Source organism: Scyliorhinus torazame, chromosome 18, assembly GCF_047496885.1.
Source record: "Scyliorhinus torazame isolate Kashiwa2021f chromosome 18, sScyTor2.1, whole genome shotgun sequence".
In the NCBI taxonomy this organism is placed as follows: Eukaryota; Metazoa; Chordata; class Chondrichthyes; order Carcharhiniformes; family Scyliorhinidae; genus Scyliorhinus; species Scyliorhinus torazame.
The window spans coordinates 143,913,473-143,929,050 of NC_092724.1; the positions used below are offsets into that span (position 1 = coordinate 143,913,473).

The 15,578-nt window shown below is 47.6% G+C and overlaps 1 long non-coding RNA gene across 2 annotated transcripts; it reads right to left on the reverse strand.

Annotated features, from left to right (window-relative positions):
- Window positions 1–784: 784 nt before the first annotated feature.
- LOC140394859 (uncharacterized) lies at window positions 785–12,673 on the reverse strand. Of its 2 annotated transcripts, none has more exons than XR_011936046.1 (4): window positions 12,617–12,673; window positions 8,541–8,585; window positions 7,243–7,373; window positions 785–1,106 (listed from the first exon to the last, which is right to left on the reverse strand). It is a non-coding gene; the product is annotated as an uncharacterized lncRNA (long non-coding RNA). The 2 variants fall into 2 exon arrangements; XR_011936045.1 differs by having other exon boundaries at window positions 8,481–8,585.
- Between the last annotated feature and the right edge of the window lie 2,905 nt (window positions 12,674–15,578).

The window sequence follows — 15,578 nt, forward strand, 5'->3', positions numbered from 1 at the left end:
TGTCTTGGTCCACTCACATTGATGCAACAGTCAAGAAAGCCCAACAACGTCTCTACTTCCTGAGGAAGCTAAAGAAATTTGGCATGTCTGCATCGACTCTCACAAACGTCTACAGATGTGCGAGAGAGAGCATCCTATCCGCTGCATCACAGCAGCCAACTGCTCGGCCCAAGATCGCAAGAAACTGCAGTCTGTGGTGACTCAGCCCAACGCATCACACAAACTTGATTATGTATACACCTCTCGCTGCCTCAAGGCAGACAGCATTATCAGAGACCCCTCCCAACCAGGCATTGCCTTCTTGCAGACCCTTCCATCAGGCAGAAGCTACAGAAACCTGAAGACTCGCACATCCAGACATAGGAACAGCTTCTTCCCCACAGCTACTAGACTCCTCAACGACTCCCCCTCGGACTGATCTGTTCCCTGTAAGAACACTATTCACGATGCCCTATGCTGCTCGTGCTCATGTATTTGCTTTGTTTGGCTCCTTGTCCCGCACTGTAACCAATCACTGTTTTGTCGATGTTCCCTGTTGATTATTCTTGTGTCTACTATGTACATACTGTGTACATTCCTCGGCCGTATGAAAATACTTTTTACTGTACTTCGGTACATGTGACAATAAATCAAATAAGCTAAAGATTAGAGATAGGTTATTCAGGAAGCTCTCCTTTACACAAATGATTGTAGAAATCCAAAACATTTTCTCTCAAACAGCTGTTGTGATGAGGTTAATGGAAAACTTAAAAACTGAGTTTGATTAACTTTTATTTGGCACATGTATGATAAGTTGCACAACCAAGGTGTGTACTCAGAGTTAAGCCTTGATCCAACTGAATAGCGGAACAGGCTTGCGGGATTGAATGGTCTACCCAGATCCCATGTCCCTTGCTAAGTAATAACGTTTTCTGGGCGCTGTACATTATTCCACTATATGGTTCAGCGGCATTTGTGGCTCATTAAAGGACAGCCACCAATTGGCAGCACAACTCCTTTCACAAATCGTGACTCTATTCCACATTTATTCACTGCGAGTTTTATTCGGTTGGTTCACGATCAATCGCATTCTATGCTCACTTGCTTGGGCCATGATAGTGCTCCACCTGCAAAAGATTATAGGTAATAATATGCACAAAATTAATAAAATAAAGCATTAAATTGCACAATAAAGATTTTCATCCCGCTCCTTGGCAAGTATCTTGGCAAGTATCTGACGTTTCGCAACCGTGTTGGGCCTTGCGATGAGCTTTAACAATATTTTATTATATCAGCATTCTAATCGAGTATAGATGAAGACTGTACCAAGTAACCGGCTGAAGTCTGCACCTGTTATGTGCATTGCCATCTCATCCTGTGAACCTGATTGTGAGGACCAAGCAGGCTCACCTGTAACATTAAAGGTCAACGAAATTGGAGTAGGTCCCAAAGGCCAGATAGTGGCAAAAGTGGGTCCCAGGAAAAATAGTTTGGAAAACGCTGTTATAGATGGTACACGATGCACCCACTGTGCTCCGGTGGTGGAGGAAGTGAATGTTTGGAAGGGGTTCTGATCAAGCAGGCTGCTTTGTCCTGGATAAAATCAAGATTCTTGAATGCTGTTGGAGCTGCACTCAGCCAGGCGAATGGAGAATATCCCATCACACTCTTGTAGATGGCAGACAAGTTTTTAGTAGTCAGGAAGTGAGTTACTCCATGCAGACTTCCCAGCCTCTGACCTGTTCCTTAACTACAGTCCTTATATGGCTGCTCCATTTAAATTAAGTGATATTATTATTAACAGGACATTATTGGTGCCACATTTTGCACAGACCCTGAAAGCTATGGATTGTTTCAGCAGAAGGCTCACACTCTGCCAGCCTTGTGCATTTTTCTGACAAAAGTGGAGCAGTGGGAGGGCAACAAAGGGAAGCTTGTGACAAAGATGTTTCCTTCTAGCTGCATCCCTGCTTCAGGGCACAACAGCAATCATTTGCATTTATGTGGCGCCTCTGACTCAGTGGGTCGGTTAACTCAGTGGGCTGGATAGCGGTTCATGATGCAGCGCGACACCAACAGCGCAGGTTCAATTCCCATACCGGCTGGGGTTATTTACGGAGGTCCCGCCTTTTCCCCCTCACTTGAGATGTGGGGACCTTCAGGTTAAATCACCAGCAGTCAGCTCTCTCTCAAAAAAGGGGCAGACTTTGGCAACTTTCATCACATTTTTCAAAACATTCCAAGGTGCTTCACAGGAGACCTAGCAGTCAAAATGTTGACACTGAGCCAAAGAAGATATCATGGCAGGTGATTAAAAATTTGGTCAAAGAGGTACATTTTACGCAGTTTTAAAAAAAATGAGAGGCAGAGAGGTTTAGGGAAGGAATTCCATAGTTTCACATGCAACCTATTAATGTCTACTTAACACACCAACACTATGGGAAAGAGTAAAGGTGTTATTTTTAACAGCTCGTTCTCACTAATAAATGTTAACGTCTATTGAAACCAGATTGAATCCCGACTCATGACAATTGCCGTCTTTCAAATGTCAAAGTGTGGCTATTTTGCTCATGTCATGACATTGGCCATTGATAAATGGTAGATGATAAAAAGCGTACTCTACTAATTAATCACATAATTCTAAAGGAATTAAGTACAGTTGTTTAGCAAGGCACTGTCTCAGGCAGGACTCACTTTAAAATGACTGATTTGAAGCAGGGGGAAAGCCACAGGTTAACGCACCGCTCAAATATTCCATCACGAAGATCTACCATCTGGGAAGAATCATAAAGAGAAGCCGCTTTTCATTGAAGCTGGATGTAACAGTGCATGGTATGGGAAAAACAAGGGTTGCCCTTTGTGGCACATCAGGACACACTGATGTATTGTCAGACACACAAGTCTGGGCGGCACGGTGGCTAGCACTGTTGCTTCACAGCTCCAGGGTCTCCGGTTCGATTCCCGGCTTGGGTCACAGTCTGTGCGGAGTCTGCACGTTCTCCCCGTGTCTGCGTGGGTTTCCTCCGGGTGTTCTTGTTTCCTCCCACACGTCCCCAAAGATGTGCAGGTTAGGTGGATTGGCCGTGCTAAACTGCCGTTAGTTTAGGTGGGGTCACAGGGTTGCGGGGATAGGGTGGAGGTGTGGGCTTGGGTGGGGTGCTTTTTCTGGGAGCCTGTGCAGACTCGATGGGCCGGGTGGCCTCCTTCTCAACTGTAAATTCTATGATTCTAGTACTGGGGGCCGGTTTAGCTCAGTTGGCTGGACAGCTGGTTTGTGAGGCAGAGCGAGGCCAACAGCTCGGGTTCAATTCCCGTAGTGGCTGAGGTTATTCATGAAGCCTTGCCCCTCACCTGAGGTGTGGTGACCCTCAGGTTATTGACAACATTACACTTACACACCTTGTAGGCAGGGAGGAGCTGAATAAACAGACTAATGTTAGTAGTCACAGGTATGCCATCCATAAAGTTTAATGAGATTTAGTCTCTCTCAGGGCCCAATCACTTTCACCGCAAAATATGATATAGATTTGCACCAGCGGAAGAGTTTGCAAAACTTTGCCACCCTGCAACACCCCCCCCCCTCCCTCCCCGCCAGCACCCCCCCCCCCCCCCCCCCCCCCCCAACCCAAGTAAATCCTGGTGCCAGAGGAACCTTTAAGCTGCACCTTTTCCACATGAGAAAGTTCTTACAGTAACAAATAAAGACTTCAGTTACAAGTTGGAACGGATTGTGAGGATCCATGCCAGGTACCGCAAATTCAATGACCATCATACCTTTAAAACCCTCCCATTCAAATACACATGCATTGATTTCCTGGCAATCAGATAAAGCAGGCACCAACTAACATAATGCAGGTCAGTTTGAACTGCCTATTCTGCAGTCGTTATCCAGTATTGTTTCTAGATTTTAATATCACTTTCAATTTTATGAATGTTATGGTAGTAGTGATTTACTGCAATGTATACTACTTGCATTAGTTAACCTTAAGTTTATGAAGGCAATTGGTACTAAAACGAATACCATGTAATTGGTCTTATACTTTCATGCAGAGTGCCCCTTGTGGGAAGATGGGATTTTAAAATTTTTCATGGGTTAATTAATTCTCCAACTTCAAGAGAGCTGTAACCCCATCTGGTTAAACTGCAGGAATTAAACCAACACAAGATATGCTGATTTATTCAATAAATCATTACAAAACTCAGAAATTTAAGGAGGTAATAATCCAAAACCATGGGTGGAATTCAACCAAAAGGTTTTGGTGTCATTTTGGGCGTGTTTAGCGGGGTGGTCCTCGTCAGCTTGTTGGGTGAGATCTACACCGCTTTTCCACCACACTGATGGAAATGAAACAGAGTTTCATGTTGAGCACGTTTAGCCGAGTGTTTCCCGCGCTTGTAGTGCCGAGGAAGACCCCGCCATCTAACGGCTTCAGCGGGGAACGCAAAATCAGGGCTTCAGCGGGGAACGCAAAATCAATGTGCCTCAATCTTGAGCCCCCCCCTAACGCAATCCATGAACCCCCCCCCCAACACACCAACTCACCTATAAGGCGTCATCGAAACCCCAACACCCCATATTATAAGGGCAGGGCACCCCAGGCACCACTGACAGGGTGCCCAGGTGGCACTGACAGGGTACCGGGCTGCAGTGCCAGTGTGGCATCAAGGGTGCCAGAGTACAACCCTGCCCAGAGCACAACCACCTAAACGCCCCCTGGAAGACCTCCAACACCCCCCTCCCCCCCGCCCTAAGTGCCAGGATGCCTGGCCCCATTTGTGCAGACCAGTACTAACTGGCGCTCCCTTGGAGTCTCCGAGCACAGGGGGTAGATCCCGCGCCTTGAGTAACTACGGTGAGAGCATATTAAAGTGTGCCGTACTGCAGCACTTTAATATGCAGCTTAGCCGGATCTGGGTCCCACCCATGTCTCGCAAATCCCATTAGATCCCGTTAGATCTCACGAGGTGTGGCAAGCCGGATACTACACCACCTATATGCACACCAAGAACAGGAAGCTGGAGAAACTCGGCATCACCACCAGCAGCAACCAAGCCTCCCCGGTACCACAGTAGAAAACAATACAGGGAAATCTATTGTCAACTTATCGGACTACACGCTTCAACCAGACGAAATCAAAGTCCTCAGCAGAGGACTCAATTTCTGCACCACCACCAAAATGGACCCGTCAGTCTCGCGGCAGACACAGAGGAATTCATCAGGCGAATGAGGCTCCGGGAATTCTTCCACAGACCACAAGAGGCCAACAGTGAACCCAATGAGTCAACCAATGAACCGGAACAGCAGATCGAGAGATCTGCGGTGTGGCAACCGAAGAGGAAAGAGTCGAATTGGACCCCTTCGGAAGGCCGCTGCCCTAGACTTGACATGTATGCTCAAGCCGTCAGGAGTCGCGTCAATACCAGATTCATCAGCCGCATTCACAAGACAGCCCCGAACGTCACCCAAGCACAACGCAACGCCAGCCGCGCTCTCAAGACCAATCGCAACATCATGATCAAACCAGCAGACAAAGGAGGGGCCACCGTCATACTGAACAGAACGGACTACTGCAAAGAAGTGTACCAACAACTCAACAACTAGGAACACTACAGACAGTTACCCACAGGTCCGACCAAGGAACACACCCGCCAACTCAACAGACTGATTAAGACCTTTGATCCAGACCTTTAGAGAACCCTACGTGCTCTCATCCCATGTACTCCCCATGTTGAAGATCTCTACTGCCTCCCGAAAATACACCAGACTGTCCTATCGTATCAGGCAATGGAAACCCATCGTACAAGGAACGCCCAGCTTCTGGCGCGACACAACGGACTTCCTACAGCAACTCAGCACCCATGGACCATTTGAACCAGGAATAATCCTCGTCACAATGGACGTCTTGGTCCCCTACACCAGCATCCCCCATGACGATGGCATTGCTGCAACAACCTCAGTACTCAACACCGACAACTGCCAATCTCCAGACACAATTCTGTAACTCATCCGCTTCATTCTGGATCACATCTTCATGCACAAGTTTGAACAAGACCTCCTCACCGCACAGGACCTTCAACCGACGTGAGACACCAGATACATCGATGACATTTTTTTCCTTTGGACCCACGGCGAAGACTCACTGAAACGACTACACGATGACATCAACAAGTTCCATCACATTCACCATGGACTACTCTCCAAAATCGGTTGCATTCTTGGACACACTCGTCTCCATCAAGGACGGTCACCTCAGCACTTCGCTTTACCGCAAACCCACGGATAACCTCACGATGCTCCACTTCTCCAGCTTCCACCCTAAACACATTAAAGAAGCCATCCCCTATGGACAAGCCCTCTGTATACACAGGATCTGCTCAGACGAGGAGGAGCGTAACAGACATCTACAGGCGCTGAAAGATGCCCTTGTATGAACGGGATATGGCGCTCGACTCATCGATCGACAGTTCCATTGCGCCACAGCAAAACATCGCACCGACCTCCTCCGTAGACAAACCCGGGGCACAACCGACAGAGTACCCTTCGTCGTCCAGTACTTCCTTGGAGCGGAGAAAATACAACATCTTCTTCTCAGCCTTCAACAGGTCATCGATGAAGATGAACATCTTGCCAAGGTCATCCCCAGACGACTTGCCTTCAAACAACCGTACAACCTCAAACAAGCCATTGTTTGCAGCAAACTACCCAGCCTTCAGAACAGCGACCACGACACCACACAACCCTGCCATAGCAATCTCTGCAAGACGTGCCAGATCATCGACAGGGGTACCACCATTACACGTGAGGACACCACCCACCAGGTACGCGGTACATACTCGTGCGACTCGGCCAACGTTGCCTACCTCATACGTTGCAGGAAAGGATGTCCTGAAGCGTGGTACATTGCAGACGCTGCGACAACGGATGAACGGACATCGCCCGACAATCGCCAGGCAGGAATGTTCCCTTCCAGTCGGGGAACACTTCAGCAGTCAAGGGCATTCAGCCTCTGATCTCAGGATAAGCGTTCTCCAAGGCGGCTTTCAGGACCCGCGACAACGCAAAATCGCCAAGCAGAAACTTATAGCCAAGCTCCGCACACATGAGTACGGCCTCAACCGTACTTGGATTCATAGCGCATTACATTCATCCCCCACCATCTGGCCTGGGCTTGTGAAATCCTACCACCTGTCCTGGCTTGAGACAATTCACACCTCTTTAACCTGGGGTTACCCTTATCTCGGGATCTGTAAAGACTTAATTACCTGCAAATGCTCGCAATCAAAGCATTGTCTTGCACCTTTGACATTGTCTATATATATGTTTCTGGAACGTACCTCTTCATTCACCTGAGGAAGGAGCAGTGCTCCGAAAGCTTTGAAACAAACCTGTTGGACTTTAAATGAAAATGAAAATGAAAATCGCGTATTGTCACAAGTAGGCTTCAAATGAAGTTACTGTGAAAAGCCCCTAGTCGCCACATTCCGACGCCTGTTCGGGGAGGCTGGTACGGGAATTGAACCATGCTGCTGGCCTGCCTTGGTCTGCTTTCAAAGCCAGCGATTTAGCCCAGTGTGCTAAACCAGTCCCTGGTGTTGTAAGACTTCTTACTGTGCTCACCGCAGTCCAACGGCGGCATCTCCACATCATTAATTGTATAGAAATTGGGCTGAAGTGGTGATTATTGGTTTCTCGCCACGCTAAGCGGGAACCTAATTTCGCCAAAGGGAGCGGGCTGGTTAGATCGCAAACAGATCAGCAGCCTGCGGGGTTCTTGATTTTAGCCTCTCCAGCAATTCAACGGCATTGTTGCACTCTCACTTAAGTACAATGCGGCCATTAAATTGCACCCTTAGAAATTGTTTCATCACTGCCGATCTAAATTCACTGGCCATATTGGCTCCTTAGAGATCGGGGCGCCATTTTGAAAGGGTACCCCAATCTCAAGATCACCTTGAGGGCCCCCCCACACCTCCACTCCCCCACCCATGGGCAATGTCAACCCCTCCACATTCCCCCAATTGAGGACACCTCAAAATGGGGTTGCTGAGGGCCCCCCCTTTTTCAGACCTCCCCTTTCCCCCCTTTCAGAACTCCAACCCATAACCCACCAACCTTTATGAGGCCCCTTTAAACCTGCCCTTCACCCCCACCACCTTTCATAACCCCCCTCATCCCCACTTTGATAGCCATGGCCCACCACAGGCCCTGACCCTTGGATTTGCCACTCTGGCCCATGGGCACCCCAGCACTGCTATCCTAGCAACCTGGAAGTGCCCCTGCCTGTCTGGCAGTGCCAAGGTGCCCGGGTGCCAGAGGGAGAGCCAGGGGGCCATCCTCCCATGTCCCGACCACCCTGGCCTGGGAAAACACCCCGGAGCCGTTACGTCTGGTCCATGTTTGTGAGGACCAGTACTAAATGGCGCCTGGTCACGACCTCGCTGGGGAAGTCAATAGTTCCCGGGCACCGGGCGCAGTCATATTTACAGCTCATTTAACTGACCTGCTTTGGTGCTTCAGTAACGGTGGGCAACGTATACATACTTGAAATGTTATAACATACTCATAATATAACTTCAATCTTCGTGTGACTGTGTGCATAGTTAACCTGAAATTAAGCAAAATTACATTTGTGACTTGATGGTGACCACCATTCAAAAAGGAGAGCGAACTGACAATGAAGATTTGTTCACTTGTTTCAAAACATTTATCAAAATTTGGCACAATCTTTAAAAGAAAGTCGCATCGAGTGATGGATACAGTTTCGCATTTTCCACTCATTCCCAGAAGAATAAAGAAAAGCTTGATTGTTACTGTTATTCCGCCATTTTTTAGAAGAGTCTCCTTCTTTAATTCAGGAGCCATTCTGTTAGTGATGTGTGGGAGGGGTGGGGGGTAATGTCAAGAGACTGACCGTCTACTTTTCTATGATGAAGCCTCTCCCCCTGCCCCGCCCCAACTTCGTTCCAAAGGGAAATGATCTTACTGAGCATGAAACTGCACTGACAGCACCATACCTTGGGGCATCCATTAAAAAAAAAGACAACTTTCAGGATGAAATTATCCTCTTGAAGATAATTGGAAGCAGGCTTCCTTGTACAAGGCTATCCTTTTGCGGACATGGAAGCATTTAAACCTAAATCCAGTCAATGAATACTTCAAATAAAGAAATGCCCTGTTCCTTTAGACATTTCTCAGATGCTTCTTGATGCAACTCATTCATGTCATTCTGGAAATGTGGTAAAAACAGATATTCAGGGCCAAATAACATAAGAGCATTTATTCAAAGCTCCATGTTGCTTTCCTGTACATTAAAATTGGTGCTGCATTAAGCTGCATTACTAATGCTTGGATTTAAAAGGTGTTGACGGTATAAAGATTTCTATGCCAAATTTGAAAACGACCAAACCAAACTTGTAAACTGCTGGTGGAATGCTGTGAGTTATAAAATGTGCTGTTTATTTCTCAACTCAATTGAGTTTTGAATGGTTACAGAAATAAATAATTCTATGGACAGCATGGTGACACAGTGGTTTAGCACTGCTACCTCACAGTGCCAGAGACCCGGGTTCAATTCTGACCTTGGGTCACTGTCTGTGTGGAGTTGCATGTTCTCCCCCGTGTCTGTGTGGGTTTCCTCCTGATGCTCTGGTTTCTTCCCACAGTCCAAAGATGTGCAGGTTAGGTGGATTATGCTAAATTGTCTCTTCATGTCCAAAAAGGTTAGGTAGAGTTACTGTGGTTGCGGGGATGGGGCAGTGGCAGAGGCCTGAGTGGGGTGCTCCTTCGGGGGTCGGTGCAGACTTAAAGGGCCAAATGGTCTCTTTCTGCACTGTAGTGATTCTATGGTTCTATTCAAGGCAATGTTGAAGAATACATGGAGAGTGGTAATTAGGTAGGGCGATTGTTAAGATACAATAGATTTTAAAATTACCCTTTCATTGTTGGAATCAAAATCAACTTGGATGGGGTCATGGAATCTTTGAAATATATAGTGCAGAAGGCCACTCACTCCTGTCTGTGCTGGCTCTGTGAAAGAGTCAATCTCTGTATTTTGTAGTAATGGTGAAGGGAGCAATGTTACCAACTCCCTGATCTTCTCTGAATAATGCGTGGGCATATTCAAGCTCCATTATTTACAGGAAGGCAAAGGATGGCTGTTAGCTGCTGGCGCACATGGAAATATGGCAAAGGCAGGAGGGCCTGCCATTTTTAATCCTTTTTACCCAATTTCTTCCACGGTAGCCAGCCAAATTGAAAGGTTGCTGGTTAAGAGAATCCTGCTGTGCAAGGCAGCAACTGGGGGCTCAGAGTGAGGGGGGAGATCATGGTGCTTGGCATGGAGTGCGGATCATGGGGAGCTGATGGGTATTAAGGGAAAAGAAGCTAATCACAGCAGCTTAACTTGGAGGTCCGAGGGAAAGCATTCCTGCTCCTCCTGGCCCACAAGCACTGCAGGAGAAAAACCGAACTGCTCGATCTGGCAGCTCTTGTCTCCCTTCAACTGCCAGATTTCAGCCCCCGGGAAACCTGGCTTGTTAAATTAAAATGGCTCCTAAAGTCCCATTAAAATATTAGAATTCCTTACCTGCCTCTTAAGAGCAGGTCGCTTACCCTATCCCAAACCCACTTTGGTTAAACTGAAAATAGGTGTGCTTTGGGTAGTTTGCAGTTGCCTGTCCCATTTTAAAGAATTTAATCCCTTGTCGCCTTTAGACTTTCCTCCACGTCCACCTGAACAGGTAAATATGGCTTGGTTTAATGTTCAAATGGCAGCACCCCTCCGTGCTACAGCATTGTAATTCAGCGTCAGACTAATTCACACGGTGCAAGCTCGTGACTTTCGACAATCGAGGAAAATGTTGAATCTCAGATCAGCCGGCAAATATACATCCCTTCTGACCGAAGTCCATGGAAACGAAAGTTGTGAGTGGCATTTAAAAGACACCTGATCAAATGTTGCCCATTTTGCACCCTGGGATACGGTCAAAATTACCCGCAGCGTTTCGAAACACGAGATTCAAGCCACATTTACACTCGTACAATGCGTCTGCGGATCACACATTGGACTTATCAGCCATCTCAGAACCCTTTGAACCAGAGCGGAAGCAAGTCACCCTCCAGCCGGGAGGAGCTGCCTAAGAAGAAGGAGACTGGGCACAATTTTAAACTGCTTCAGGTAATATGAAAACATTCCTGGGTTACCTGTCAACATTTTGAATGGCCCGGGTTCGATCCCAGCCCTGGGTCGCTGTCCGTGTGGAGTTTGCACATTCTCCCCATGTCTGTGTGTGTCTCATCCACACAACCCAAAGATGTGCAGGTTAGTTGGATTGGCCACGCTAAATTGCCCCTTAATTGGAAAAAAAATAATTGGGTACTCTAAATTTATAAAAAAATAAATAACATTTTGAATGTTAGTGGGTAGTGGGTGCCTGGAACTCGCTGCCGGAGGAGGTGGTGGAAGCAGGGACGATAGTGACATTTAAGGAGCATCTTGACAAATACATGAATAGGATGGGAATAGAGGGATACGGACCCAGGAAGTGTAGAAGATTGTAGTTTAGTCGGGCAGCATGGTCGGCACGGGCTTGGAGGGCCGAAGGGCCTGTTCCTGTGCTGTACATTTCTTTGTTCTTTAAATGGGCGTTTGAACCCAAAACTGACCCAGAGTGCTACAGATTGATAAATACATCAACCGATAATATTTTGGACATTCTAAATACATCAATGTTGACCTTTGTTAATACTTTGTTGTAATTTTTTAAAATCCAAAACTGACTCAGAGTGCTACAGAGTGCTCCCAGCATGGTAGCGCAGTGGTTAGCACTGTTACTTCACTGCTCCAGGGTCCCAGGTTCGATTCTCAGCTTGGGTCACTGTCGGTGCAGAGTCTGCACGTTCTCCCCATGTCTGCGTGGGTTTCCCCCGGGCGCTCCGGTTTCCTCCCGCAAGTCCCGAAGGACGTACTTGTTAGGTAAATTGGACATTCTGAATTCTCCCTCTGGGTACCCGAACAGGCGCCGGAATGTGTCGACTAGGGGATTTTTGCAGTAACTTCATTGCAGTGTAAGCCTAATTGTGACAATAATACAGATTTTTATTATTATACATTGATGTTGACCTTTGTTAATGCTTTGTTGTAATTTTTTTTGAGGGGAAATAAATCAGATAGAGAGGAAGTGGGCTGAGCAGCAAGATGCTGAGAGAGCAGGAGATGGACAGCATACGTACAGTGTGACAAGCACTGGGAAGGTTGGCTCACTGGCAGGGGGTTGGTACATAGCAGGCAGAGATCAAAAGGAAAAATGAAAGATTAAAAAGGGAGGGGAAGAGAGAGAGAAAGAAAGGTGATTTCTGTTGCGTGTTGCTCGTGTTCCGGGTCGGATTGAGTCACAGGCTGGGAATGCATGAGGTGAGATTGCGTGCGGAGAGAGCTTTGTTTACTGTCCCAGGGAAAGGTGCAGCAGAGCGGCCTGCGGTTTCAGCGAGTGGGCGGGGGGGACACAGGGAGCAGCCAGCTTCGCACGCACATTCAAACAAGGGGCCCTTTCAAACAATACGTCCCTTCTTCCACAACCCGGGCCAGCCAGCTAATAGAGAACACTTCAATAGACAAATAGGCAATTAAGACACTACCTGGTGTCGATTCAACATGCCCGTAAATGCTGTGAAAGGCACTTTGCAGATTTCCTAAAGCCGCAACTCCACCGAGAAAAAGGGGGGGGGGGGGGGGGATCGGGGAGAGAAACTTGCAAGTTTTAAATTTGTTTTTCTTGGCATTGAGGCGGGACTGCACCTTCTGACGGCCATTAGTCTGAAGTATACCTTTGCATTGTTCTGCACGGCAGAATGCTCCTTAAGCCGAAATGTATACACCTAATTGGAATGCGAGTTGCAGAGAACTATTTGAAGTGGGTTTACTGTAAACTGAAACATTTGGCCCCGAAATAACGCTGGCTGATAATTTGATACGGATGCTTCATGCACTCCATGTGAAATTCCACCGCTACTCTCTTGGAAGAGGCGCTACCCCACTAAAACAGCAGAGAGGTGAAAGCAGTTATTGCTGTCAACTTAAGCTCTAGCAGATATCAGGGTACGAAGGCTGTGTGAGATTGTATGAAATCCCTTTGATCATTGTTTTAATGATGTGGAGAAGCTAGCGTTGGACTGGGGTGGGCACAGTAAGAAGTCTTATAACACCAGGGGCGGGATTCTCCCCTACCCAGCGGGGCAGGGGGTCCCGGCGTGATGGAGTGGCGGGAACCACTCCGGCGTCGGGCTGCCCCAAAGGTGCGGAGACTCCGTACCTTTAGGGCCCAAGCCCTCACCTTGAGGGGCTAGGCCCGCGCCAGAGTGGTTTCTGCTCCACAGGTGGGCGTGGAAGGCCTTTGGCGCCACGCCAGACAGGGCTGAAAGGACTTTGCCGGCCTACATAAGTCCAGGCATGCGGCGGGGGTAAGCGGCTGCTGATGTCATCCCCGCTCATGCGCAGGGGAGGGGGTCTCTTCCGACTCCGCCATGGTGAAGACCATGGCGAAGGCGGAAGAAAAAGAGTGCCCCCATGGCACAGGCCTGCCCGCGGATCGGTGGGCCCCAATCGCGGGCTAGGCCACCGTGGGGGCACCCCCCGGGGCCAGATCGCCCCGTGCCCCCCCCCCCCAGGACTCTGGAGCCCGCCTGCTTCCGCCGGTAAGGTAAGTGGTTTAATCCACACCAGCGGGCGAGGGTTGACGGTGGCGGGACTTCGGCCCATCGCGGGCCGGAGAATCGCCAGGGGTGGGCCCGCTGACCGGCGCGGCGCGATTCCCGCCCCCGACGAATCTCTGGTGGCGGAGAATTCGGGACACGGCGGGGGCGGGATTCACGCCAGCCCCCGACGATTCTCCGACCCGGCGGGGGGTCGGAGAATCAGGTTACAGTCCAACAGGTTTGTTTCGAATCACTAGCTTTCAGAGTGCAGCTCCTTCATCAGGTGAATTGCCTATTCTTTTAATGGCACTGTTTGCCTATTATACTTGAAACTAATTTACACCTTCATTTGAACAGTAAAGCCTCATTTTATAACTCTCACATTGAGATTTATCCTTCAAATGCATTGAATTAAAACAGGGTTGGTGAATATTGCGAGTGGTAGAATTGGCTGTGTTGGACAAAAACTCCATCAATGAGGCTTTTAACTTCACGCAGAGTGCTGAAAATATACTTAAAATGTTTGAAATTGGAGTCCGGCCACAATGGAATTAACAAGTGCTTTTGTTCCACAAGCGCTAACGACCATTGTTTAATACCCTCCTGCATTAACCACATTCTGAGGATAATGTGTCTTCTTGCTTTGTTGCAAATGATCATGAAATTCAGGCCTGGATAAGTATTCGGGATTTCCAGGATATCCTGAAAGAAGAGTTTCAATATAATATTATGTAGAAGACCAATTTCAATAATGCAAAAACATCTATGGGGCTTCCCTGGGGCCCTTGGGGAAACTGACATCTTAAGGGGCCAACATTTGTTGTCAAAATAATGGTGAGCCTAATGCTATGCGCAAATGGGACATCGCTTCAGACAAAGGGCAGATGCACGGGTTAAATGTGGGTACTCAAAAGTTGCTGTCCAATTCCACCATTAACTTGACGAAAAAAAGTTGTCTGCCTCACCATTGGAATGCACTGAATGGCACGGAAGTTACGGTATTTGCGCAGCAGTTACATACTGCCAGAAAGTTGAATCATGTGAATGTAATTATGATTTCAACACTAAATGTTAATTACAGCCAATCAACTTTCCCGAAGCTGCAAATGAAACGTTATAAGTGGAGTCTTATTCCCTCACGTTTTAATTTCAACGATTATTTTGGGTGGCATGATAGCACAGTGGTTAGCATTGTTGCTTCACAGCGGCAGGGACCCAGGTTCGATTCCCAGCTTGGGTCACTGTCTGTGTGGAGTCCGCACGTTCTCCCTGTGTCTGCATGGGTTAGCTCCGGTTTCCTCCCATAAGTCCCGAAAGACGTGCTCGTTAGGCGAATTGGACATTCTGATTTCTCCCTCAGTGTACCCGAACAGGCGCTGGATTGTGGCGACTAGGGGATTTTCACAGTAATTTCATTGCAGTGTTAATATAAGCCTACTTGTGACAATATTAAAGATTATGATTATCAAATGTCAAATATTATTTCTTTTATTTTTTCCTCTTTCTCTTTTTTCCCCTGTATTTGATTAGACATGATTTCACTTCACTCTAATTTACACTTCCTTCTCAATCCTTGCACTGTTTATTGGAACCTGATTGATTTGGGAGATACACAGTGGCTGGCCCTGCTCAATTCAGGTCCCAGATTCCTTTTCCCTCTCTGCGCCAATTTCAGCAACTTGCCACACCAAACATGTAAATGCTTAATTGTGCTCGAGCAAATGCCCTGTTACCTGCCCAGCCGCAGCAAATTATGTTAGCCCTTCCTACCTCTCCAAAATGTACACTGAATTCTGTGTATTTTCCTTCTCCCCCCCCCCCTCCCCAAAACTAATTGACTACCAATCAGAAAATATACATATCATTGGAATAAGTCATAGGCACGAGATGCCATGAAAAGAAGTGT